General features: G+C 48.0%; 1 protein-coding gene across 1 annotated transcript in view; it reads left to right on the top strand.

The window, feature by feature from the left end:
* The window catches only part of TIAM2 (TIAM Rac1 associated GEF 2), a 1,049,207-nt gene that overhangs the window by 187,681 nt on the left and 835,872 nt on the right, over positions 1–25,654 (top strand). The window contains exon 2 of the mRNA XM_063917712.1: positions 10,234–10,318. The gene's annotated coding sequence lies outside the window, so the exon portion shown is untranslated. The remainder of the gene's footprint in view (positions 1–10,233; positions 10,319–25,654) is intronic.

Raw genomic sequence — 25,654 nt, 5'->3', positions numbered from 1 at the left:
TTAGCCGCACAGCTCAACAGCGCCATTTCTTCTCTCCACAGCCGCTGCAGAGAACACTGGCCCGGACCTCCAGGCTCCTCACACGTAAAAGGGAGCAAAACGGGGGGGCACAAATTTTTTGGTGCTTTTCTTATTATTGGTACAGCACTGCTGACATTTATTAGTGTGGTGTAATATATGGGCGCTGGGGTGTGAGCTGGCATAATTCCTCTGTGTTTCTCTCTCTGGGCTTCCCTGTAGGCTGTCCCCTTTATTGGCCAGTGTGTGTGTTGGGTGTCGGTACTTCGTGTCGTCATGTCTGAGGCTGAGTGTTCCTCCCCGGAGGAAGTTACTGGGGGCGCAGAAAAGGAGCTGGAAATGGCTCTGTCGACATAGTCGACTACTGATTGGGTTGCTATGTTGAGTACACTTAATGCTAATGTTGCTTTGTTGTCTAAGAGGTTGGATAAATCTGATTCTCAGACAAAGACATGGAGAAAATCCATGGAGGATGCTTTGGCTCAGGTGCAGACCCCGTCAGGGTCACAGAAACGTTAATTTACCCAGATGGTAGATACAGATGCCGACACGGACTCAGATTCCGATGTCGATTTTAATGAGGCTACTTTACACCCAAGGGTAGTTAAGAGTATTCAGTACATGATTGTGGCTATTAAAGATGTTTTACATATTTCTGACGAACCTGCGGTTCAGGAAACAAGGATTTGCCTATTTAAAGGGAAAAAACCTGAGGTGAAGTTTCCCCCCTCACATGAAATGAATGCTCTTTGTGAAAAAGTTTGGGAGTCGCCGGACAAGAGGAGGCAGGTTCCCAAGATAATTTTTATGGCGTATCCTTTCCCCTCTGATGACAGGGAAAAATGGGCTCTATCCAGTTTGTCCAAGAAGGTGGCGCTTCCGTCCCCTGACACGGCGGCTCTCAAGGATCCGGCGGATCGCAAGCTGGAAACGTCTTTGAAGGCCATTTTCGTTAATACGGGTGCATTGCTCAGACCTGCTGTGGCGTCGGTATGGGTGAGTAGTGCTATTGCTAAATGGGCTGATAATTTAGCTTCTGATATGGATACCCTTGATAAAGATAATATTCTTTTGACTCTTGGTTATATCAAGGATGCTGCAGATTACCTAAAGGATGCGGCGAGGGATTTTGGCCTCTTGGGATCAAGAGCCAATGCCATGGCGGTTTCGGCCAGGAGGGCGCTGTGGATCCATCAATGGAATGCTGATGCCGACTCCAAGAAAAATATGGAAAGCTCTCCCCTTCAAAGGTAGTGTCTTGTTTGGTGACGGCCTGGCTGACCTGGTGTCTACCGCTACTGCGGGTAAGTAATCTTTTCTTCCTTATGTTCCCACACAACAGAAAAAGGCACCCCATCAACAGATGCAGTCCTTTCGACCTAATAAATACAAACGAGGAAAAGGCTCGTCCTTCCTCGCTTCAAAGGGTAGAGGAAGCGGAAAGAAGTCGCCTGCAGGATCAGGCACCCAGGACCAAAAGTCCTCCCCCGCCTCTACCATGTCCACCGCATGACGCTGGGGCTCCCGTGCGTGAGTCCGGGCCGGTGGGGGTCCGTCTCCGGATCTCAGTCAGGTCTGGGTTCAATCAGCCCTGGATCCTTGGGTCTTAGACATAGTGTCTCAGGGGTACAGGCTGGAGTTTCAGGAGATGCCCTCTCACCGCTTTTTCATTTCGGCCTTGCCAGTGTCTCTTCCGGAAAGAGAAGTGGTAAATGCTGCGATACAAAAGTTGTGTCAACAGAGGGTCATTGTTCCCGTTCCCCCGTCCCAACGGGGGGAAGGGTTTTATTTAGTGATGAGCGGGTTCGGTTCCTCGGAATCCGAACCCCCCCGAACTTCACCCATTTTACACGGTTCCGAGGCAGACTCTGATCCTCCTGCCTTTCTCGGTTAACCCGAGCACGCCCGAACGTCATCATCCCGCTGTCGGATTCTCGCGAGATTCGTATTCTATATAAGGAGCCGCGTATCGCCACCATTTTCACTCGTGCATTGGAGATGATAGGGAGAGACGTGCAGCGTTCTCTCAGTTGTGTTCAGTGTGCTGCAAATATCTGTGCTCAGTGTGCTTGCAAATATCTGTGCTCAGTGTGCTGAAAATATCTACGTTCTCTGCCTGAAAATCGCTCCATATCTGTGCTGCATTGTAGTATATAGTAGGAGGACAGTGCAGAATTTTGCTGACCAGTGACCAGACCACCAGTATTATATCTGTACGGTACAGTAGTCCACTGCTCTACCTACCTCTGTGTCGTCAAGTATACTATCCATCCATACCTGTGGTAGATTTTTTAGGTGTGCGCAGTATATATAGTACGAGGACAGTGCAGAATTTTGCTGATCACCAGTATATAATATATAGCAGTACGGTACAGTAGGCCACTGCTCTACCTACCTCTGTGTCTTCAAGTATACTATCCATCCATACCTGTGGTGCATTTTTTAGTTGTGCGCAGTATATATAGTAGCAAGACAGTGCAGAATTTTGCTGACCACCAGTATATAATATATAGCAGTACGGTACAGTAGGCCACTGCTCTACCTACCTCTGTGTCATCAAGTATACTATCCATCCATACCTGTGGTGCATTTTTTAGTTGTGCACAGTATATATAGTAGGAGGACAGTGCATAAGTTTGCTGACCACCAGTATATAATATATAGCAGTACGGTACAGTAGGCCACTGCTCTACCTACCTCTGTGTCGTCAAGTATACTATCCATCCATACCTGTGGTGCATTTTAGTTGTGCGCAGTATATATAGTAGGAGGACAGTGCAGAATTTTGCTGACCACCAGTATATAATACATAGCAGTATGGTACAGTAGGCCACTGCTCTACCTACCTCTGTGTCGTCAAGTATACTATCCATCCATACCTGTGGTGCATTTTAGTTGTGCGCAGTATATATAGTAGGAGGACAGTGCCGAATTTTGCTGACGACCAGTATATAATATATAGCAGTCCACTGCTCTACCTCTGTGTCGTCAAAAATATACTAAAAAAGTTCAGTAAAATGACCTAAAAATCAAAATTAAAAGCGTCTGATGAGAAGCGTAAACTTGCCAATATGCCATTTACGACACGGAGTGGCAAGGAACGGGTGAGGCCCTGGCCTATGTTCATGGCTAGTGGTTCAGATTCACAAGAGAATGGAAGCACTCATCCTCTTGCTAGAAAACTGCAGTGCCACTCCTAGATGGGCCAGGTGTTTGTGTCGGCCACTTGTGTCGCTTAGCTTAGTCACACAGCTACCTCATTGCACCTCTTTTTTTTCTTTGCATCATGTGCTGTTTGGGGACTACTTTTTAAATCTGCCATCCTGTCTGACACTGCAGTGCCACTCCTAGATGGGCCAGGTGTTTGTATTGGCCACTTAGCTTAGTCACACAGCTACCTCATTGCACCTCTTTTTTTTCTTTGCATCATGTGCTGTTTGGGGACTATTTTTTAAATCTGCCATCCTTTCTGACACTGCAGTGCCACTCCTAAATGGGCCAGGTGTTTGTGTCGGCCACTTGGAGCGCTTAGCTTAGCCATCCAGCGACCTCGGTGCAAATTTTAGGACTAAAAATAATATTGTGAGGTGTGAGCTGTTCAGAATAGACTGGAAATGAGTGGAAATTATGGTTATTGAGGTTAATAATACTATGGGACCAAAATGACCCCCAAATTCTATGGTTTAAGCTGTTTTTGATGGTTTTTTATAAAAAAATCACCCGAATCCGACAAAAATTTTTCAGGGATGTCGCGGAACCGAATCCAAAACACAAAACCCGAAAATTTTTCCGGTGCACATCACTAGTTCTATTCGAGCCTCTTTGTCGTACCGAAGCCAGACGGTTCGGTCAGACCGATTCGGAACCTAAAATCTCTCAATCCACACTTGAAAACTTTCAAGTTCAAGATGGAATCTCTTCGAGCTGTGATCTCCAGCCTAGAAGGGGGGGATTTTATGGCGTCAGTCGACATAAAGGATGCCTACTTACACATCCCGATATATCCTCCGCATCAGGCCTTCCTGAGATTTGTGGTGCAGGATTGTCATTACCAATTTCAGACGTTGTCGTTTAGGCTTTCCACGGCCCCGAGGGTTTTCACCAAGGTCATGGCAGAAAAGATGGTTCTCCTTCGCAAGCAAGGGGTTACAATTAGCCTGTACTTGGACGATCTCCTGATAAAGGCTAGGTCCAAGTAACAGTTGTTAAGAAATGTGGATCTTTCCCTGACGGTCCTGCGACAACACGGTTGGGTTCTAAATTTGCCAAAGTCTCAGTTGATCCCGGCCACTCGGCTGCCCTTTCTGGGCATGATTCTAGACACGGAGCTACAGAGTGTTTCTTCCGGAAGACAAAGCTCTGGAAATCCAGACAATGGTCAGGGAGCTTCTGAGGCCGACAAGTGTGTCGATTCATCAATGCACTCGGGTTCTAGGGAAGATGGTTGCGGCTTACGAAGCCATTCCGTTTGGCAGGTTTCATGTCCGGGTGTTTCAGTGGGATCTGCTGAACAAATGGTCCAGGTCTCACCTGCACATGCACCCAAAAATAAGTCTATCTTCCAGGGCCAGGATTTCTCTCCTGTGGTGGCTGCAAAGCTCTCACCTTCTAGAGGGACGCCGATTCGGAATCCATGACTGGGTCCTGCTGACAACAGATGCAAGTCTCCGAGGCTGGGGCGCAGTCACGCAAGGAAGAAATTTCCAGGGAAAATGGTCAAACCAGGAATCTTGTCTCCACATAAATGTTTTCGAGTTAAGAGCCATTTACAATGGCCTGCTGCAAGCGAAGAACCTTCTTCAGGGTCTTCCTGTCCTGATCCAGTCGGACAACATAACAGCGGTGACTTACGTAAACCACCAAGGCGGAACAAGGAGCAGGGCGGCTATGGCGGAGGCCACAAGAATCCTTTGCTGGGCGGAACAGCACGTGAGCGCCTTGTCAGCAGTCTTCCTCCTGGGCGTGGACAACTGGGAAGCAGACTTTCTCAGCAGACAAGATCTCCATCCGGGAGAGTGGGCCCTTCATCAAGAGGTATTTGCAGAAGTGAAAAGGCGTTGAGGAATTCCTCTGATAGACATGATGGCGTCTCGCCTCAACAATAAGCTTCCGAGGTATTGTTCCAGGTCATGGGACCCCCCAAGCCAGTGCAGTGGACGCCGTGGTGTCTCCGTGGGTGTTTCAGTCGGTGTATGTGTTCCCTCCGCTTCCTCTCATTCCAAAGGTGCTGAGGATCATACGTTGAACAAGGGTTCAGGCGATTCTCGTCGTTCCAGATTGGCCACGCAGGGCCTGGTATCCGGATCTTCGGGAATTGCTTGTAGAAGATCCTTGGCCGCTTACTCTAAGAGAGGACCTGTTACTGTTACTCTAAGAGAGGCCCTGCGTGTTTCCGGACTTACCGCGGCTGCGTTTGACAGCGTGGAAGTTGAGCGCCAAATCTTAGCTCGGAAAGGTATTCCCGGGGAGGTCATCCCCACTCTCCTTAAAGCTAGGAAGGAGGTTTCGGCGAAACATTATCACCGTATTTGGAGAAAGTATGTTTCGTGGTGTGAAACCAAAGCAGCTCCTGCGGAGGAGTTTCACTTGGGTCGGTTTCTCCATTTTTTGCAGGCAGGCGTCGATGCAGGCCTGAAATTGGGTTCCATGAAAGTGCAGATTTCGGCTTTATCTATTTTCTTTCAAAAAGAATTGTCCGTCCTTCCAGAGCTTCAGACTTTCGTGAAGGGAGTGCTGCATATCCATTCTCCATTTGTGCCGCCTGTGGCGCCGTGGGATCTTGAAGTGAAGTTGCAGTTCCTTATGTCTCACTGGTTTGAACCTTTGCGTAAGGTTGAGTTAAAGTTTCTCACTTGGAAAGTGGTCATGCTTTTGGCTCTGGCGTCTGCCAGTCGAGTGTCAGAGTTGGCGGCCTTGTCTCACAAGAGTCCTTATTTGATCTTCCATTCGGATAGAGCGGAATTGAGGACTCGTCAACAATTTCTGCCGAACGTGGTTTCTTCGTTTCACATTAACCAACCTATTGTGGTGCCTGTGGCTATGGATGCTATGGCGGTTCCAAAGTCTCTTGATGTTGTAAGAGCTTTGAAAATTTACGTCGCCAGAACGGCTCTTGCCAGGAAAACAGAGGCTTTGTTTGTCCTGTATGCTTCCAACAAGATTGGAAATCCTGCTTCTAAGCAAACTATTGCACGCTGGATTTGTAATACGATTCAGCAAGCTCATTCTTCGGCTGGGCTACCGTTGCCGAAGTCAGTAAAGGCCCATTCTACCCGAAAAGTGGGCTCATCATGGGCGGCTGCCCGAGGGTTCTCGGCACTTCAGCTTTGCCGAGCAGCTACGTGGTCGGGTTCAAACACCTTTGCTAAGTTTTACAAGTTTGATACCCTGGCTGATGAGGACCTCATGTTTGCTCAATCGGTGCTGCAGAGTCGTCCGCACTCTCCCGCCCTTTCTGGAGCTTTGGTATTGACGTAAGAGAAAATAGGATTTTAATACCTACCGGTAAATCCTTTTCTCCTAGTACGTAGAGGATGCTGGGCGCCCATCCCAGTGCATATTGTTACTTTCAGTTGTATTATTACTGGTTATATTTGATTACACGTGGGTTGTGTACTAGTTATATTCATCTTGTTGCTGTTGTTAGTTTCATACTGTTATCTGGTTTGCTGCTACTCCGGTTGTACGTTATGTTTGTGGTGTGGGCTGGTATGGTTCTCGCCCTTAGTTTAAACAAAAATCCTTTACTCGAAATGTCCGTCTCTCCTGGGCACAGTTCCTATAACTGAGGTCTGGAGGAGGGGCATAGAGGGAGGAGCCAGTTCACACCAAGTCAAAGCCTTTTTAGTGTGCCCAAGCTCCTGCGGATCCCGTCTATACCCCACGGTCCTTTTGGAGTCCCCAGCATCCTCTACGGACTAGGAGAAAAGGATTTACTGATAGGTATTAAAATTTTATTTTTAGCCCTATATAACCCTATGTGCATTTATTTTGCACTGTGTGGGTGTCCTCTAGCCTAGTGCAATGATAGTCTATTGCTGTCTATTTGTGGGTTAGATGTACTGACTGGTTAATTGTATAATTTAGGATGTACAATAAACATTTGCAAAATATGCACAAATATTTCTTTGCTTAACACAAAGATCGGTGCTAGATCGGTGTACACATAAAGCCAAAATCTCACATAAGCCAAAACCGTAAGCACACATAGTCCATATCTCAAGAAAAGTTAGTCAAAATCTGTGCTATCTAGGCTCCAGGGAGTTCAAGTGAAATTGCAAGTGAAAATCGGGCATAGCAAGGATCTCACTGTGTGTACACACCCTATAAAGGTGTGAGATCCCTGCTATGTTCGATTTTGATTATGAGATTTCCCCTGAACTCCCCCAGAGCTCAGATAGCAAAGATAGTACAGATTTTGACTATCTGTGCTTGAGATTTTGTCTATGTATGATTTTGACTAAGTGCCAATTTTGTCTATACTTTCTACTAGATAGAACACTAGATAGTCAAGATTGACTTGCCTGCACAGTCTAACATAGTAACATAGTATCTGAGGTTGAAAAAAGACAATTGTCCATCGAGTTCAACCTATTTGTGGTCTACTATGCATGATGATTTGACTAAAATTTCTGACTGATGCTGCTGTCAGCCGTTGCATTTTATCCCTATTTATAGTAACTATAATGCATGACTATGCACCATACCCCTGGATATCCTTATCCATTAGGAATTTATCTAACCCATTCTTAAAGGTGTTGACAGATTCCGCCGTTACAACTCCCTCGGGCAGGGAATTCCAAACACGTATTGTCCTTACCGTGAAAAAGCCTTTACGCCGTAAAGTCTGTCTAGCCTTACGATACCGACCCCACAGGAGTGTGCATTGGGATCTAATTAGTATCGCAAGCTGCCTAACACCTTGAGATATGCACTAACTTTTCAAAAGATTTTGACTATATAGTCAAAATCTTACAGATTTATCTCACCGTGTGTACACACCTTTACCACTGATTCTCCCACTTTTTGCTCAGTCATGCCTAATTACAGTATACAGAGATCCGCCCACTTCCACTTGAATCTTGACTTTTTGGTTGATATCAGGAAAATTTGGGACATATGCAATAAAGTATTTGACATGACATTTATATTTTGAGATCAAATAGAAAGACATATTATTTACACTTCAACAAAAATGTTTAGTTTGAAATATATCCTGTGTTCTTTACTCCTGAATTTTCTCCTTTAGAAAAGAATGTGGAAAACGATTTTTGCAGTTTCGCTTTTTCTGTTACTATCCAAAGTTATTTATGTTACTAACCATGTTAAACTCTGAGACAAAGTGTAAGAAAATACTGAAATGTGCACTTGATTTGGGAATTCAAGTAAATTCCCTTATTATGACAATATAACCTTTTGTCCCAGTGATCCCTGCAGAAACCTGAAGCCATATCTACCCAATATGTGCTTTCCCTCTCCCTTCATGTGCTTTTCCCTTTTCTAATGGGCCCTACACACATGACGAGGTGCCCGACTGCCTATACGGCCGATGGGCAACCTGGCGGCCGGGGGGAGGTGACGAGAGGAGTGAAGTTCCTTCACTCCCCCCGTAACCTGGCTCCATAGCAGTGCATGCTAATATGGACGAGATTTTCCATATTGGCTTGCATGTTTAAACGAGCCGGCACCAACGATGAACGATTGCAGGGCCACGCATCGTTCATCATTAGTGCCTACACACTGAAAGATATGAACGAGATTGTTCATATCTTTCAGTAGTATCGGCCAGGGGTGGTCTTCAGTTTGCCGGCTGTCGGGATCCCGATAGCACAGTATACGGCGCCGGAATCCTGACAGCCGGCATACCGACACCTTTTCTCCCTCTTGGGGGTGCACGACCCCCCTGGAGGGAGAATAGATAGCGTGGCGTGCGTAGCGCACTACCGTGCCCGCAGCACGGGCTACCCTCGCCCAGCTGTCGGTATGCCGGTGGTCGGGATTCCGGCGCTGGTATGCTGTCCGCCGGGAGCCCGACCGTCGGCATACCCTACTACATCCTAGGCCAGTGTGTAGGGCCTATTAGACTATTTTCTACTCCATACTCCCTACAACAGCACCTAACCCTCAGTTTCTGCCACCATGAGGATTATTTCTGTATTCTGTCCCCTGAAACAGAAATGTTTATATACTACACTATGTGCTTGTCCTACATTGTCTTGTACTGTATGTCATTGTTTTTCCTGTTTGGCTCATTTATTTATGTACTTTGTTAGGCGCCGTGGAACCCCTGTGGCACCATATAAATAAACAATAATAATAATAATATAACAAAGTGAAGAACTACTGATCGGTTCTTTCAATATAAAGAGGTTTGTTTTATTTAGAACAGTTTAATTATACTTTGACCTAACAAAAGGTGAGTTTTCCTTAACTCATACTTACCTACTCTCCCGGAAGCTGCGGAGGCTCCCGTTTTTGGGGTAGCCCCCCGCACCCCCGGAAGAGTGGGCAGGTCTCCCTCATCCTGCTCGCACCCTAGTGATGCGAGCAGGATGGAGAGAAAATATCCCATATTCGCGGGTCCGTCGGGTGGAGAAGGGGTTAAAAGGACGCAAATCGCGTCATTTTAGTCCCGCCCGCGGACCCGCGAATCGAGGCATTTTCTGACGCGGGGGCAGGGCTTAGTGATGTCACAGTCCGGCCCTGCCCCCCGAATACTCCTGCAGCGTCTTAATACAATGTAGGCAAGTATGCCTTAACTTCCTCTGCCGTTTTTTATTTTATTGCTACAATGATAGAAAATCAGCCTTATTGGCACAGTTTGATTAATGCGCCCTTTCCATATTATTAACAGGTCCAACAATAATAATAATAATAATATCGACATATTGTATAATATACTGTATACAGCTTTTGGGATTTTTTGTTTTTATCTTAGAGCCATGTGTAAACATACTTAAGTAAAGAAGGACATTTATATTTGTGAAAAAAAAACTGTTATATGTATGACGATTATAATTTGTTCTTATAATTTATAAGCCCAGAGATGAAAGTGTTAATTATTTTTTTGGCTCCGCCATATTCTGTGGTCCTCAGATTTGCCAATTGAAGCTTGAAAACCCTGGAGACCCTTAGTGACCTCCCTTGAATTCCTGCATCTGCTACTAATGTGCTTAGTTCTGTCTGTGCTAAGAGAGGCATCTCCTTGTTTTCTAGGGATTGAATGGGAAGACTTCTAGGATTTCAGTGTGATACATTTCATCTTTCAGAGGAGTAAGCTGCAACTTAGTCCTGCTCTATTGTAAGTATATGTATATTCATACAGACGTTACTTCTGAGACACATAGCTGTGTATAGCTTTGGATTCATGAAATTACATTAATCATCTTGAAAATCATATGATCTTTGTACTTTCATGTTATGTTTGAAAAGATTTTGCTTTTCATTTAATATTCTGTGAGTGTTTTTAGATTGATAAGTAGGTGATGTGCTAAAACACACATCACATACAGAAATACCCCTTTTACAACACAACCTCTGAACACGGGTTTTTGGCACATGAGCGCGCATAACCCTTGTTCATGTGCGGTGTGAAAGGTGCCAGGGTTGAAATACCGGGTCAAGTGACCCGGTATTTCAACCCTGCTCGTGAACAGGGTTGAACATGTGTTCAACCAGGCTCACTGTGCGATGTGAGCGGCAGCCGGGTCGATGCGACCTGTTTCCCATTCACACTCTATGGGGGGCATTCCGAGTTGATTGCACGCTAGCTACATTTTGCAAACGCATAGTCGCCGCCCACAGGGAAGTGCATTTTAGCTGTGCAAGTGTGCAAACGAGCAGTACAAAAACAGTTTGTGCGGTTTCTGAGTAGGTCTGAACTTACTCAGCCGCTGCGATCACTACAGCCCTTCCGGTCCCGGAATTGATGTCAGACACCGGCCTGCAAACGCTTGGACACGCCTGCGTTTTTTCAACCACTCCCTGAAAACTGTCAGTTGACACCCATAAACGCTTTCTTCCTGTTAATCTTCTTGCGATCGGCTGTGCGAATGGATTCTTCGTTAAATCCATCACACAGCACTGATCCGCTTTGTACCCGTACGATGCGCCTGTGCATTGCGGTGCATGCACAGTAGTGACCTTATCGCTGCGCTGCGAAAAACGTCAGCGTGCGATCAGGTCGGAATGACCCCCCCTTGTATGGGCGGCGCTTGGAGATCATGTGACGCTTGGAGATCGTGACACCGCGTCACTGCTGACGTCAGCAACCCGGGTATATGCCGGGCTGCTGACAGCGGTGTGAAAGGTGCCTGAGGCGGGTCGCACCCTGGGAGCTCCCGTGTCAGGCTCCCGGGTGCAACCCGCCTCAGGCGGTGTGAAAAGGGTAATACAAAGTCATAATTCAGATCTTTAGACTTTTGTTAGACAAATGAGAATCCATAATTTGTGCTTTGTGTATTTCTAATTTTATTGGGATGGTCAACACAAATTATATCTGAGACCTATACATCTATGATTTTTGTGTTGGAAAGTTTATATTTATGCTAATAGTTCTTCCTGACACACCTGACAACCTATAATAGATTATAACATATTTGTATATACAGGTTGCTGTCCAAAATATTTTAGCCCCATCTTATCCCCAAAGTATCTTCACAAAGACACAAAGTCCCCCCCAAGGGAAAAATTTGTAGTAAACCATAAAATAATAAAAATGTTAATGACGGAAATATAATGTAATCGTGTGTATCCTGTTTGGTCAGTACCTACAGTATCTGCTATTGCAACAAATAATAATTTTCAATAAATCTGTATTTATAGTCATTACTTTACATTCTGTTTGAATAGGTTAATACAACTTCTGTTTGAATAGGTTATTACAACTAACACCGTCAGGCCGCACCGCTACGCTATAGTTGTGCATAAGTACTGTAGATGCATTTGTAATAATTCTATAGAAATACTGTTATGCTGTAAAATGGATGTGTGTTGATATATATGCCACGCAAAGAATACATGTAGGATTTTGCAGCTGTATTTTCTCTTACGTCCTAGAGGATGCTGGGGTCCATTTAGTACCATGGGGTACAGACGGGTCCACTAGGAGCCACTGGCACTTTAAGAGTTTAATAGTGTGGGCTGGCCCCTCCCTTTATGCCTCTCTTACCAGACTCAGTTTAGAAAATGTGCCCGGAGGAGCCGGTCACAGCTAGGGGAGCTCCTAGTAGTTTTCTTAGTTTAATTTTTTTTAATTAAAGTTTAGAGTTTGTTGTTTTACAGGGAGGCTGCTGGCAACGGCCTCCCTGCTTCGTGGGACTTAGGGGGGGAGTAGGAACCAACTTAATGGAGAGTTAATGGTTGTCTACTCCGCTGACTGGACACTGAGCTCCTGAGGGTGATGATTGCAAGCCCACTAGGCGACCGATCACTCCTGTAGCATGGCCGTCACCCCCTAACAGAGCCAGAAGATAGAAGAGTGGTGAGTACAGTGCTGGCGTCCCGGTTAGTGGGTCGCCGGCGGGCATGGCGGCACAAGGGTTGGAGCGCAGCTCTGACAGGCTGCGCTCTTAGAAGGCTCAGCAACATGTAACATGTAGGCGCTTGAGGGGCGTCCTGGGCCAGCACATAACCCTACACTGGTCACGCTAGTTAATAGGGGCTATTCCCGCTGTTAACATTTCAGAAATCTCAGGCCAGTATAAAGAATTAGTGCGGGACGCCATGCGCCATTACAGGGGGCGGGGCTTCCTCTCAGAGCGGATCCAGCACTCACCAGCGGTATTTTCTCCCGGCAGATCATTCAGACGAGACGCTGACAGGGAGCGCTGCCCTCCACATCACTCCAACAGTACTCTACGGTCCTCTACGGGTGTTATAGACAGGGGGAGAGTGTTATATCAGGACTAACTACCCTATTAAGGATAGTTAATAAGCGCCGGGCTTTTATCATAATAACTGCCTACAGGGGCGCAGTGTGGCTGGCTCCTTATACTCTGTGACTCTCTGAAGGTACTCTGGGGGAAACTATATCTGACATTTTCCTGTGTGTGTGTAAGTGTGTATATCCCACATTACCATGTCTAAGGACTCTGTGTCCTGTGCTGCAGAATGTTTATCTTCTCCTGAGGAGTCTATTCCATGTACTCAGGACTGCAATATACTTTCTCAGCCTTCCGAATCCGAACCAGCATGGGTGGATTCTTTAAGTGGAATGATATCCCAGATTTCTCTGACGTCCTAGTGGATGCTGGGAACTCCGTAAGGACCATGGGGAATAGCGGCTCCGCAGGAGACTGGGCACAAAAGTAAAAGCTTTAGGACTACCTGGTGTGCACTGGCTCCTCCCCCTATGACCCTCCTCCAAGCCTCAGTTAGATTTTTGTGCCCGGCCGAGAAGGGTGCACACTAGGGGCTCTCCTGAGCTTCTTAGTGAAAAGTTTAGTTTTAGGTTTTTTATTTTCAGTGAGACCTGCTGGCAACAGGCTCACTGCATCGAGGGACTAAGGGGAGAAGAAGCGAACTCACCTGCGTGCAGAGTGGATTGGGCTTCTTAGGCTACTGGACACCATTAGCTCCAGAGGGACCGAACACAGGCCCAGCCTCGGAGCTCGGTCCCGGAGCCGCGCCGCCAGCCCCCTTACAGAGCCAGAAGCAAGAAAAGGTCCGGAAAAATCGGCGGCAGAAGACATCAGTCTTCAACAAGGTAGCGCACAGCACTGCAGCTGTGCGCCATTGTTACTCAGGCACACTTCACACTCCGGTCACTGAGGGTGCAGGGCGCTAGGGGGAGGCGCCCTGAGCAGCAATGTAAAACACCTTGGCTGGCATAAATACACCACATATAACCCCCAGGGCTATATGGGTGTATTTTAACCCCTGCCAGAACTCACCTAAAAAGCGGGAGAAAAGGCCGCCGAGAAGGGGGCGGAGCCTATCTCCTCAGCACACGGGCGCCATTTTTCATTACAGCTCCGCTGGAAGGACGTCTCCCTGACTCTCCCCTGCAGTCCTGCACTACAGAAAAGGGTAAAAAAGAGAGGGGGGCCACTAATTTGGCGCAGTTTTATACTAACAGCAGCTATAAAGGGAAAAGCACATTTTATAGTGGTATTCCTGTATATATATAGAGCGCTCTGGTGTGTGCTGGCATACTCTCCCTCTGTCTCCCCAAAGGGCTAGTGGGGTCCTGTCCTCTATCAGAGCATTCCCTGTGTGTGTGCGGTGACGATTGTGTCGACATGTTTGAGGAGGAAAATGAGATGGAGGCGGAGCAATTGCCTATTATACAGTTGTCACCCCCTAGGGAGTCGACACCTGAGTGGATGAGCTTGTGGAAGGAATTGCGTGACAGTGTCAGCTCCTTACGACAGACAGTTGACGACATGAGACAGCCGGCTACTCAGCTTGTGCCTGTCCAGGGGTCTCAAACGCCATCAGGGGCTTTAAAACGCCCGTTACTTCAAATGGCAGACACAGACACGGATTCTGACTCCAGTGTCGATGATGAGGAGACAAACGTGACTTCCACTAGGGCCACACGTTACATGATTGAAGCAATAAAAAATGTATTGCATATATCTGATAATACAAGTACCACTAAAAAGGGTATTATGTTTGGTGAGAAAAAACTGCCTGTGGTTTTTCCTGTATCCGAGGAATTAAATGAAGTGTGTGATGAGGCGTGGGTTTCCCCCGATAAAAAACTGATAATTCCTAAAAGGTTATTGGCATCGTACCCTTTCCCGCCAGAGGATAGGGCACGTTGGGAAACACCCCCTAGGGTGGATAAAGCGCTCACACGCTTGTCTAAACAGGTAGCACTACCCTCTCCTGATACGGCCGCCCTAAAGGAACCTGCCAATAGAAAGCTGGAGAATATCCTAAAATGTATATACTCTCACACGGGTGTTATACTGCGACCAGCAGTCGCCTCAGCCTGGATGTGCAGTGCGGGCCTGGCGTGGTCGGATTCCCTGACTGAAAATATTGATACCCTAGATAGGGACAGTATATTACTGACTATAGAGCATTTGAAGGATGCATTTCTATATATGCGTGATGCACAGAGGGATATTTGCCGACTGGCATCAAGAGTTAGCGCGCTGTCCATTTCTGCAAGAAGAGGTTTATGGACGCGGCAGTGGTCAGGTGATGCGGATTCTAAAAGGCACATGGAAGTATTGCCTTATAAGGGGGAGGAGTTATTTGGGGTAGGTCTATCAGACCTGGTAGCCACGGCAACTGCTGGAAAATCCACATTTTTACCCCAGGTAGCTTCTCAACCTAAGAAGACGCCATATTATCAGGCGCAGTCCTTTCGGCCCCATAAGGGCAAGCGGGCAAAAGGCGCCTCATTTCTGCCCCGTGGCAGAGGGAGAGGAAAAAGGCTGCAACAAACAGCCAGTTCCCAGGAACAAAAGCCCTCTCCCGCCTCCGCAAAGTCCTCAGCATGACGCTGGGGCTTTACAAGCGGACTCAGGCACGGTGGGGGCCTATCTCAAGAAGTTCAGTGCGCAGTGGGCTCACTCGCAAGTGGACCCCTGGATCCTTCAGGTGGTATCTCAGGGGTACAAATTGGAATTCGAGACGTCTCCCCCTCGCCGTTTTCTAAAGTCTGCTTTACCGACGTCTCCCTCAGACAGGGAGGCAGTATTGGAAGCCATTCACAAGCTGTATTCCCAGCAGGTGATAATCAAGGTACCCCTCCTACAACAGGGAAAGGGGTACTATTCCACACTATTTGTGGTACCGAAGCCGGACGGCTCGGTGAGACCAATTTTAAACCTAAAATCCTTGAACACTTACATACAAAGGTTCAAATTCAAGATGGAGTCACTCAGAGCAGTGATTGCAAACCTGGAAGAAGGGGACTATATGGTGTCTCTGGACATCAAGGATACATGTCCCAATTTACCCTTCTCACCAAGGGTACCTCAGGTTTGTGGTACAGAACTGTCACTATCCGTTTCAGACGCTGCCGTTTGGATTGTCCACGGCACCCCGGGTCTTTACCAAGGTAATGGCCGAAATGATGATACTCCTTCGAAGGAAGGGAGTTTTAGTTATCCCTTACTTGGACGATCTCCTGATAAGGGCAAGATCCAGGGAACAGTTGGAAGTCGGAGTAGCACTATCTCAGATAGTGCTGCGCCAGCACGGTTGGATTCTCAGTATTCCAAAATCGCAGCTGATCCCGACGACACGACTTCTATTCCTAGGGATGATCCTGGACACAGTCCAGAAAAAGGTGTTTCTCCCGGAGGAGAAAGCCGGGGAGTTATCCGAACTAGTCAGAAATCTCCTAAAGCCAGGCCAAGTCTCAGTGCATCAATGCACAAGGGTCCTGGGAAAGATGGTGGCTTCTTACGAAGCAATCCCATTCGGCAGATTCCACGCAAGAACCTTCCAGTGGGATCTGCTAGACAAATGGTCCGGGTCGCATCTTCAGATGCATCAGCGGATAATCTTGTCACCAAGGACAAGGGTGTCTCTCCTGTGGTGGTTGCAGATTCGGCATTCAGGACTGGGTCCTGGTGACCACGGATGCCAGCCTGAGAGGCTGGGGAGCAGTCACACAGGGAAGAAATTTCCGGGGTTTGTGGTCAAGCCTGGAGACATCACTTCACATAAATATCCTGGAGCTAAGGGCCATCTACAATGCTCTAAGCCTAGCAAGACCTCTGCTTCAAGGTCAGCCGGTGCTGATCCAGTCGGACAACATCACGGCAGTCGCCCACGTAAACAGACAGGGCGGCACAAGAAGCAGGAGGGCAATGACAGAAGTTGCAAGGATTCTTCGCTGGGCGGAAAATCATGTGATAGCACTGTCAGCAGTGTTCATTCCGGGAGTGGACAACTGGGAAGCAGACTTCCTCAGCAGACACGACCTCCACCCGGGGGAGTGGGGACTTCACCCAGAAGTCTTCCACATGATTGTGAACCGTTGGGAAAAACCAAAGGTGGACATGATGGCGTCCCGCCTCAACAAAAAACTAGACAGGTATTGCGCCAGGTCAAGGGACCCTCAGGCAATAGCTGTGGACGCTCTGGTAACACCGTGGGTGTACCAGTCAGTGTATGTGTTCCCTCCTCTGCCTCTCATACCCAAGGTACTGAGAATCATAAGAAGGAGAGGAGTAAGGACTATACTCGTGGCTCCGGATTGGCCAAGAAGGACTTGGTACCCGGAACTTCAAGAGATGCTCACAGAGGACCCGTGGCCTCTACCTCTAAGAAAGGACCTGCTCCAGCAGGGACCCTGTCTGTTCCAAGACTTACCGCGGCTGTGTTTGATGGCATGGCGGTTGAACGCCGGATCCTGAAGAAAAAAGGCATTCCGGATGAAGTCATCCCTACCCTGATCAAAGCCAGGAAGGATGTAACCGTACAACATTATCACCGTATTTGGCGTAAATATGTTGCGTGGTGCGAGGCCAGGAAGGCCCCTACAGAGGAATTTCAACTGGGTCGTTTCCTGCATTTCCTGCAAACAGGACTGTCTATGGGCCTAAAATTAGGGTCCATTAAGGTTCAAATTTCGGCCCTGTCGATTTTCTTCCAAAAAGAACTGGCTTCAGTTCCTGAAGTTCAGACGTTTGTCAAGGGGGTACTGCATATACAGCCTCCTTTTGTGCCTCCAGTGGCACCTTGGGATCTCAATGTAGTTTTGGGGTTCCTAAAATCACATTGGTTTGAACCACTCTCCACTGTGGACTTAAAATATCTCACATGGAAAGTGGTAATGCTGTTAGCCCTGGCTTCAGCCAGGCGTGTCTCAGAATTGGCGGCTTTATCCTATAAAAGCCCTTACCTAATTTTTCATACGGACAGGGCAGAATTGAGGACTCGTCCTCAATTTCTCCCTAAGGTGGTTTCAGCGTTTCACTTGAACCAGCCTATTGTGGTACCTGCGGCTACTAGGGACTTGGAGGACTCCAAGTTGCTGGATGTAGTCAGGGCCCTGAAAATATATGTTTCCAGGACGGCTGGAGTCAGAAAATCTGACTCGCTGTTTATCCTGTATGCACCCAACAAGCTGGGTGCTCCTGCTTCTAAGCAGACTATTGCTCGTTGGATTTGTAGTACAATTCAGCTTGCACATTCTGTGGCAGGCCTGCCACAGCCAAAATCTGTAAAAGCCCATTCCACAAGGAAGGTGGGCTCATCTTGGGCGGCTGCCCGAGGGGTCTCGGCTTTACAACTTTGCCGAGCAGCTACTTGGTCAGGGGCAAACACGTTTGCTAAATTCTACAAATTTGATACCCTGGCTGAGGAGGACCTGGAGTTCTCTCATTCGGTGCTGCAGAGTCATCCGCACTCTCCCGCCCGTTTGGGAGCTTTGGTATAATCCCCATGGTCCTTACGGAGTTCCCAGCATCCACTAGGACGTCAGAGAAAATAAGAATTTACTTACCGATAATTCTATTTCTCGTAGTCCGTAGTGGATGCTGGGCGCCCATCCCAAGTGCGGATTGTCTGCAATACTTGTACATAGTTATTGTTACAAAAATCGGGTTATTATTGTTGTGAGCCATCTTTTCAGAGGCTCCTCTGTTATCATGCTGTTAACTGGGTTCAGATCACAGGTTGTACGGTGTGATTGGTGTGGCTGGTATGAGTCTTACCCGGGATTCAAAATCCTTCCTTATTGTGTACGCTCGTCCGGGCACAGTATCCTAACTGAGGCTTGGAGGAGGGTCACAGGGGGAGGAGCCAGTGCACACCAGGTAGTCCTAAAGCTTTTACTTTTGTGCCCAGTCTCCTGCGGAGCCGCTATTCCCCATGGTCCTTACGGAGTTCCCAGCATCCACTACGGACTACGAGAAATAGAATTATCGGTAAGTAAATTCTTATTTTCTAAAAAGATGTCACATACTGAGCTAGAGATGCAGTTTTTGAGGAAATCTGTGGAGGGTTTGCAGTATTCGGCCTCCACTACTTCGTCAAAACCCCCACCTAGATACCCGCAAAAGCGTACACTTGCACAGATAATGCAAGCTGGCACTGATACCGACTCTGATACAGGGAACGGTGATGAGGATATGCAGGGGGGTATGCATCCCTTGCTAAAGGGGTGCAACTAATGATTGAAGCCATTAGGTATATTTTGCACATTACTGAGAAGGTACCTGAGCAGGAAGAGGAATCTTATTTTACCGTAAATAAGAAATCCTCGCTTACCGTCCCCGCTTCTAGGGAGTTAAACTCTTTGTTTGAGAAATCCTGGGAAAACCCGGAGAAAAAATTCTAGATCACTAAAAGAATTCTCATTGCTTTTCCTTTCCCTGAAGAGGACAGGAAAAAGTGGGAAAACCCACCTATAGTAGACGCTTCTATATCTAGGTTGTCTAAAAATGTGGTTTTACCTGTCCCTGGTTCAGTCGTCTTAAAGGAGCCAGCTGACCGCAAGATTGAGACTACGCTCAAATCACAATACACTGCTACAGGCGTGGCTTTAATGCCCACTATTGCTTGTGCTTTGATTTCTAAAGCTATAGTAAAGTGGTCAGGCACATTACTAGAGGAATTGGATACTATGGATAGGAGTGACATTGACTTGTTTTTGCGTCACATACAGGATTCTGCAGGTTTCATGGTGGAGGCCATGAAGGACATTGGCCTGCTTAATGCACGGGCTACTTCCATGGCAGTCTTGGCACGCAGAGGACTCTGGCTATGCTAATGGACTGCGTATGCGTAATCCAAGAAAAGTGTGGAGTACCCACCCTTCACAGGTCAGGCCCTGTTTGGGGAAGTGCTGGATGCGTGGATCTCCACGGCAACTGCGGGTAAGTCGACCTTTCTTCCCTCCAAAGCTCCACCGGCTCGGAAATTTTATCCTACTCCTTCACTGCAGTACTTTCGGACCGCAAAATGTAAAAAATCCAAAGGCCCCTCCACCTTCTTTAGAGGTGGTCGGGGAAAATCCAGAAAACCTGCACCAACAGGTTCCCAGGAACAGAAACCAGGTTATGCTTTTTCAAAATCTTCAGCATGACGGTGGACCTCCCAGCCTGGAGATCGGGAAGGTGAGAGCGCGATTAAAAGATTTCAGTCACGTCTCGGTGTCATCGTGCCTAGACCCCTGGGTAACAGATATTATTGCCCAGGGGTACAGACTGGAGTTTCAGGAACTCCCACCTCACAGATTCTTCAAATCAGGCTGTAGACAGAAAGTACTATCCTACAGGAAGCTATTCAAAAGTTGGTACGAATAAATGTCATTGTTCCGATTCCACCTCACAAGTGTTATTACTCCAGCCTGTTTGTGGTTCCGAAACCGGACGGTTCGGTAAGACCAATATTGAACCTAAAGTCGTTGAACCCCTACTTAAAGGTATTCAAATTCAAGATGGAGTCGCTGAGAGCGGTGATCTCAGGTTTGGAGCAGGAGGAATTCCTGGTATCCCTGGATATCCAGGATGCGTACCTTCACATTCCGATCTGGCCGCCTCATCAGGCTTACCTACGGTTTGCACTACAGGACTGTCACTATCAGTTCCAGACATTACCATTTGGCCTCTCCACAGCACCAAGGGTGTTCACCAAGGTCATGGCGAAGATGATGTTCCTCCTCCGCAAGCAGGTAGTGAACATAATTCCATATCTGGATGATCTACTGATAAAGGCATTTTCCAGGGAGAGACTGTTGCAGAGAATTGCTCTCTCAACTCAACTACTTCGGGATCACGGGTGGATCCTGAACCTTCCAAAGTCACATTTGGAGCTGACAAGAAGACTACCTTTCCTGGGAATGATTCTCGACACGGAAATGCAGAGGGTGTTTCTACCGGTGGAGAAAGCATTGGTGATCCAATCGATGGTCCGGAAGAAGGGACCAGGCTGTCCCGAAACGCGTTGGAGATACCTTGTGGCTCTGCCCACCCCCTGGACGTTTGGCAGACTGTTTTCCTGATTGCCTGGAAGGGAATTCGATCAGAGGAGCCACCAGCAGGGTATTTCCTAGGGTACCCTGCCTTTATTTGACACCTGCGGCTCCTCCACCTGCATCGGTAGGATCACATTCCCCCCATTGCCTGTTCCCAGTCCACTTGTTTTTTTATGTATTGCTTGTTTTTAGACATTGCATGTTAGTATTGTATTAAATTTAGAGATGAGCGGATTCGGTTTTACTCGGATTTACTCGGTTCTCAAAACGGCATCTGATTGGCTATCCAAAACACGTGACACCCGTGAGCCAATAAGATGCCGTTTTGAGAACCGAGTAAATCCGAGTAAAACCGAATCCGCTCATCTCTAATTAAATTCCATTTTATTTACCATACCAGTGTGTTTCAACATACACTTTCACACCTGGGTATTATCCACATACATAGGTGACCGTAAGAGAGACCAGCGCCATTGTAGAGAGAGCACACCCCCTTTTTCATTTTGCACATCCTCTCAGGAGGATGGTGCATATACTGACCCCACAGACACTGACTCTGATGCTTCTGATGGGGAAGGGAAGTCACTGGTGGATGTCCCTGATTTGATTGAGGCTATCAGGCTCATTCTTCAGGTCTCTGATGAACCTGTGCATGCGGCGGTCTCTAAAAATCCAGACAGATTTAAACGTAAGAAGGTGGTTAAACAAGTCTTACCTCATTCACAACACCTGGCTGACATACTTCAGGCATCCTGGCAAAATCCGGTAACGAATTTCACACCGCATAAGAGACTGTTGGCTCACTATCCTCTCTCTGCGGAGCTATGTAAAAATTGGGAAACTCCTCTGCCTGTAGATTCTCATGTGGCACGCATTGTAGTTTCCTCTGCTCTGCCAGTAACTACCGTCGCCTCTCTAAAGGAACCGACGGATAGACGTGTGGAGGGTTATTTGAAAGCAATTTACACCGTAAAGGGGGCTGTGCATAGACCAGCTATTGCAGCAACTTGGGCTGCTGAAGCTGTTGAAGCATGGGCTCAGGAGCTGGAGGCGGAGCTGCCTTCCAACACTTCTGATCATGCTAGACATTGTCTCTCATATATTGCCACGGCTTCTCTGTACCTTAAGGAGGTGGCTTCCGATGCCGGGGTGCTGGCGGCCAAGGCTGCCACTACGTCCATCTTGGCTTGCCGTATACTTTGGTTGAGATCCTGGTCGGTGGATATGGATTCTAAGAAAACCCTGGAGGTGCATCCTTTTAAAAGAGACATTCTTTTTGGCAAAGACCTAAATAAGATTTTGGCTGATCTGGCTACTGCTAAAACAGCTTGCCTACCTAGTACGGCTCCTTCCGCGCAGAAGGCTAAAAGTACTTTCCCTCGGCCCTTTCGTCCTCCAGGTAAAGCAAAAGGTCAGGCGTACCCGAAGCAAGCTCGTGCTTCCAAACCTGCCAAGCCCAGACTGAAGCGGGCCTGGGCTGCCCGTCAGCCTGCTTCCAAAACTGACAAGCCTGCCGCATGACGGGGCGGGCCTCCCTCTGGGGGATCCCAGGGTAGGGACCGACTTCTAGGTTTTGCCCAGGAATGGTTGAAGACCACTTCAGATTCCTGGGTAAGGGAAGTCGTCACTCGAGGTTACGCCGTACCCTTCAAGAACCGTCCCCCTCATCGATTTTGCCTGACAGATGTCCCTTTGGACCCGATGAAGGCAAACACTCTTCATTCGGTGGTACAATCCCTCCTGACCGCAGGAGTGGTGGTACAAGTGCCTCTGGCTCAGCGAGGCAAAGGGTTCTATTCACCGCTGTTTTTAGTCCCGAAACCGAACGGGTCCTCGCGGCCCATTCTCAATCTAAAGCCCTTGAACAAGCATGTGAGGGTCTCCAAGTTTTGTATGGAAACTCTACGCTCTATTGTTCTGGCCTTAGAGCCTTGGGGACTATATGGTCTCCCTGGACATACAGGATGCCTACCTGCATATTCCTATTGCAGTGTCTCATCAGTAGTACCTGAGGTTTGCGGCGGGCAACCTTCATTACCAATTTTGGGCGTTACCCTTTGGTTTGACAACGGCTCCCCGAGTTTTCACCAAAGTAATAGCGGTCATGATGGCTACACTCCGCCGTCAAGGGGTCATGATCCTACCATACCTAGACAATTTGTTGATCCTGGCAAATTCCCCAGAAATTCTCCTGTGTCATCTAGATCTGACTGTCCAGGTCACGACAGCCCACGGGTGGCTTGTCAACTGGAAGAATTCGTCCCTGGTTCCTGCTCGGAGCATGGTACACCTGGGAGCGTTATTGGACACTCACAACCAGCGGTTGTTCTTGTCTCAGGAGAAGGTCCTGAAACTTCAGTACAGGATTCGATGCTTTCTATCGATTTATTCAGCAATGCAAGTGCTAGGTCTCATGGTGTCGGCTTTCAACCTGGTGGAGTATGCTCAATTCCATTCTCGCCCTCTGCAGAAATTAATTCTGACCAAGTGGGACGTCCTGCCTTACCGGATCAGATCTCATATGATCCCCTTGTCTCCGGAGGTCCGCCTGTCACTGAGATAGTGACTTCAGGACCATCGATTGAGCAGGGACCGTCCCTTCTGGATATCCAACTGGGTCCTGCTGACGTCGGATGCCAGTGTAAGAGGTTGGGGCGCGGTGTTGGAACAACACTCCCTTCAGTGTCGGTGGACCAAGGAGGAGTCTCTACTCCCAATTTATATTCTGGAACTGCGGGCAGTGCTCAATGCGTTGACAATGGCCCACCATTTGATACAGAGCAGACCTGTTCAAGTACAATCGGACAACGCCACCACGGTGGCGTACATCAATCACCAAGACGGAACGCCATCTGCCTGCCATATCTGCAGTGTTCATTCCGGGGGTCCTAAACTGGGACGCAGACTTTCTCAGTTGTCAGGACATACACATCGGAGAATGGAGCCTCCATCCAGAGGTGTTTCAGCTTCTCGTGGACAAGTGGGACTTTCCAGATGTGGACCTGATAGCGTCTCGACACAAGCACAAGGTTCTGGTCTTCGGAGCAAGGACAAGGGATCTTCAGGCAGCGTTCGTGGATGCTCTGTCTATTCCATGGAACTTTCGGCTGCCGCACGTATTCCCTCCGGTGTCACTCCTGCCCAGAGTAATACGGAAGTTCAGTCAAGAAGGAGGAAACCTACTTCTGATCGCTCCAGCGTGACAGAGACGGCACTGGTTCTCCGATCTACAGGGCCTCTCGCTAGATCGTCCCCTTCTACTTCCACAATGACCAGACCTCCTTGTTCAGGGCCCTTGTGTTTACCAGGACTTGGCCTGTCTGGCTTTGACAGCGTGGCTCTTGAAGCTTCCGTCTTGAGGGCCAATGGTTTTTCTGAGGCGGTCGTTCAAACTATGTTGAAGACCCGTAAGCCGGCTTCTGCTCGGATTTACCATAGGGTTTGGAATGCTTACTTTACTTGGTGCGCGTCTCACAATCATGACGTTTGCAAGTTTAGTACGGTCAAACTGTTGGCCTTCCTACAACAGGGCCTGGATTTAGGTCTTCGTCTGGCCTCCCTCAAGGTTCACATTTCTGCCTTGTCGGTTTGGTTTAAGAGAGAGATTGCTGCCCTTCCTGATGTTCACACCTTCACTCAGGGCATGCTGCAGATTCAGCCTCCTTATGTGCCACCTGTGTCCCCTTGGGATCTGTCTGTGGTTCTGGAGGCCTTGCAAGAGTCTCCGTTTGAACCTCTTGTGTCTGCAGACCTTAAGTGGCTTTCCTTTAATGTTTTGTTTTTGCTGGCTATCGCTTCAGCAGAAGGTTCTCGGACTTGGGTGCCTTATCCTGTAAGTCCCCCTATCTGATTTTTCACCGTGACTGGGCGGTTCTTAGAACGGGTCTGGGTTATTTACCCAAGGTGGTGTCTTCCTTCCGCCTTAATCAGGAGATTGTGGTTCCGGCCTTTAATTCTCCTGAGGCGTCATCTAAAGAGCGGTCTTTGGATGTGGTACGGGCTCTCCGTATCTATGTGAAGAGAACCTCCTCCATACGGAAATCTGATTCTCTTTTTGTACTGTTTGGTTTTCACAAATGTAGCTGGCCTGCTAATAAGCAGACCTTGGCCAGATAAATTAGAATGGTGATTGCACATGCTTATGTACAGGCTGGCCTTCCACCTCCTGCTACCATTAAAGCCCATTCTACTCGGTCTGTAGGACCTTCTTGGGTGGCCCGCCGTGGTGCGACCCTTGATCAATTGTGCAAGGCGGCTAGGTGGTCCTCAGTGAACACGTGCATAAGGTTCTATGCCTTCGATACTTCTGCCTCCCAGGATGCTTCCTTTGGACGCCGGGTTCTTGTGCCCGCTACAGTACGTCCCCTCCCATAAGGAACTGCTTTAGGACATCCCCGATGTTAATCCTTGTGGAGCCCAGTGTATCCTGCAGCAGAAAACGAGATTTATGGTAAGAACTTACCGTTGTTAAATCTCTTTCTGCGAGGTACACTGGGCTCCACAAGGCGCCCACCCTGACGCACTTGGCTTCTTTGGGTTGGTATGACATAAGCCACTGACACCCTCTCCTGTAGCGAGTGTGTGGTGTATTTGGCTACGAGCGATTGTCGTCTCTGGTACCTACTACTGCATTGACTGGTTAACGAAATTGAGCTCCTGTGCACTGAAGCGGGGTTATAGAGGAGGCGGCATCTTGGGAACAGTCAAAGCTTTTAGCCTGTTGGTGCCTCGAATCAAGATCCTACT

This window comes from Pseudophryne corroboree, chromosome 4 (assembly GCF_028390025.1).
Source record: "Pseudophryne corroboree isolate aPseCor3 chromosome 4, aPseCor3.hap2, whole genome shotgun sequence".
Lineage (NCBI taxonomy): Eukaryota > Metazoa > Chordata > Amphibia > Anura > Myobatrachidae > Pseudophryne > Pseudophryne corroboree.
This window is presented reverse-complemented; position numbering and strand designations above follow the sequence as displayed.